This window comes from Phytophthora infestans, genomic scaffold (genome assembly GCF_000142945.1).
Source record: "Phytophthora infestans T30-4 supercont1.137 genomic scaffold, whole genome shotgun sequence".
Taxonomy (NCBI): Eukaryota; Oomycota; class Peronosporomycetes; order Peronosporales; family Peronosporaceae; genus Phytophthora; species Phytophthora infestans.
Window position 1 is genome coordinate 38,977 of NW_003303622.1, and position 3,125 is coordinate 42,101.

Consider the following 3,125-nt stretch of genomic DNA (forward strand, 5'->3'; position numbering starts at 1 on the left):
AATCAAGACGAGCGAAGGTCCGCCGTAGACGGCGAGCAACTTGGACACTTAGAGATTTGAAATCCTGTCAAGTTGTCAACGTGCGACTGTAACAAGTGTTTCCTCTGCATGGAGCAGCTGGAACCGCCGAATAAAGGTCATGGAAAATAAGCACTCGCGCGAGGCGCATACACGCACATGTACACTGTACTCTTTGATAGAGTCTCTTTCCTTAATAACAATGTTTGCTTGTATGGGTGCAGCTGTGAGACTTTTGACCTACTTAAGTAGTACACTCGGAGTCGTCGTGTCTGGCCGCCACGCCTAGAGAAATTCTGTAGCACCACCGCGACCGGTTGACGCAGTTTCTTGCAAACAACGAGCTGGATGTTGGTGGAGCTCCCATCTCTGCACAAGTGTCAATATGGCGACACAGCAACGACACGACACGCTCGAACTTCGACTTCGTCGAGTCGAAACCGTTGACAGGGGGACCTGTTTTGGCTGTACATCGGACTTTCTTACAATACGAAATCTTCGGCTGCATTCGCTCAATGCTCAAAATATCAAGCGGTAACCAGACTTCTTTCGACTGATGCAAGAAGTACAGGTACACTGTACTTGGTACAGTGGAAACGGTGGGACCCCAGGGTCAACCGAGTTTTCTTGGTGTGTTCCTTTGCTGTTTGCCATGTGGACACAATCGAACGAAATGGTGCGAGCGCTCAACAGCCTTCGACCAGCGGGTTATCAAGAACCAGGTGACAGCGGGCGTCAACAGGACCTCTGTTAGCTTGTGCTCCGACTTTCGTGTCTCTTTGAAAACCGGTAGGTGTAGTCAGACTTAGATTTAGATACACGTGCACGTGGTAGATACAAAAAATGACCAAAATAAGACCTAAATTTACCAGTTGTTATATCGTGCGAGATTCGATGTACTTTTGGTGTGGGTCACATCTTTTGGATTGCCCCAGGTATTAACCCTTGACTATGCTAAACTTTTGTAAAACGCGGCAAAATGGCGCGTTTTGAGGTGGGGATGCGCACTCCGTTCAAAACAGACTGTTTCAAAACACGATAGATTGCTTACGCATTTTGCCGCGTTTTGCAGCCACAGCAGCCGCGTCGCTGATTCGTCAAAATAAAGGTGCTCCACCGATTAACGCAATCAGAGCGGTCAAAAATTTCAAGTTCCTAACGTTGAATTCCCATCTCATACGTTTTTCGCACCATTGATATCCGATATGTGATTTGTACGAGATCCGCGAGCCGAGTACATATCTATCTTGGCCTCAGTATACATCGTTCTGATCGAGCCGTCGAGCAGTCTGCTCTCGGAGCCAGTGATAGCCAGTTGCAGCTGAGACTCATCCCATCACAGAAATCTATATTCAACAAAATCACATGCATATAAGATGCCGGATTAGGTCGCAAACCAAGCGTTTTTGCATTTCAATAAATAATACTATTATAAAAGATACAGGAGCCGTTCATTTCCTGATTTGACGCCTTGAGCCCATGCCGCGAAAACGCGCGCTCGCAGAAGATCAACCTGCAAGAAAGCAGCGGCTTCGGTGGGGCCAAGCTCTCAGCGACGACGCTACCAAATTGTCATCAAAATGCTGGACTTTAACGGTGTGTGGAGGGAGCTAAAGGCAGCTGGGTGGACGTCCAAGCTTCCAAGTGGCCTCGACGATCGATATCGGTATGTCCTCCCCGGTTGTACTGGTAGCGGAAGAGCTGGCGTTGATTACCTGCGTGGGGAAGAAGAAGTATTGTGGCACTTCGTACAACATTGTGAGTAATACCTACTCTCTAGCGTTACAACAATGCTGTTGCCTCAAAACATATAACTACCGTTGTTGTAGGTAGCCCTGGTGTCGTACAAGATGTCGGCGGACACGAACATGCAGATGATCATGCTTCTCACACTGCTCAAGTGACTGCATTCAATGCCGACCACGACGAATGGTGCAGAGATGGAGCTAGAGTAGCGGCTGTAGCTGACAGCGCACAGGACTTAGTCGCACGCTCGGAACGCAGCAACATTTGTGGTGCATCCCTCACTCGTGGTATGAGTATGACTAGTAGCTCTGCAGAGTACGCTCTGTTGATATGTGTACTCAAAATATTTTATCTGTAGCTCCAAGAGACCACGCCCGTCGTGCCGATGGTGCTTATAGTGACCGTGGTAAGTCCACAACAAGCGGCCGGAAGGAATTCCAAACTAGAGGTAATCTTCGAGCGCGCCGGGGGTTGCGCGGCTGCGAAGAGCAAGTAGCCATACAAGATGGTGGCGTTGGTGTGAATGACGATGGCGGTGGTGCTGAAGGTGTACAATCCGGAGCTTCTCGTAACCTCAACCAAGCCGTTACGACCATGCAGTACTCTGTCGCTGAACTATCTGCTCCTGGAGCTGGTGTTGGCCACCGCCGAGCTGCAAATCACGATGGTTGTGGCGTGGTAACGTGTGGTGTGGATGTGGAAGCAAGGCGTGGTGAAGGCAATGGTGGCGTTGCAGTCACAGAAGGTAGTGGTGGACGTGGGCAGATTGCCACTCCACAAAGACGACAGCCTGGCAGCGCTGATGCTGTGGACATTGTGAGTAGCCAAGACGGTGGATCGGGCAGTGGAGGTGGCAGACGGGACGATCCCTAGCGCGTCTTGCCCGCCTAAGCCGTGTAGTTGATGAATCAAGTCGGCAGGATCTCGGCCGCACCAATCAAAGTATCGCGACTCCGGAAGAAGGCACCAACACCTCAAGAACCAGCACTTCCCGCAGTCGTACCCTAGGTACACCAACGATTGAGCAGCTTTATGTCAAGAAATTGGTGGCCTTTTCGCCGTCGAAAGAGCCGTGGATGACAGATAAGGTATACAGATGTGTAGGAACGGCCTACATCGTTGGTCGAGTATGCCGTCGTATCAAGAAACCAAAAAATGGAGCTATTCTCCAATTGATGTGGCTCGACAGTCAGTTTCAAAACGCGGTGGAAGCCGTCACTGTGGCTACTGTGCAACGGGGTATCGAGAACCATCAAGCGTTAGTGCGTGTACCTAATCAGCCGGCATGGCAAGATTTGAACCGCCGACTGAAGCCAGCGGCACAATCGTCGATCTGTCGAGTTCGTCCCACCACCACGCCG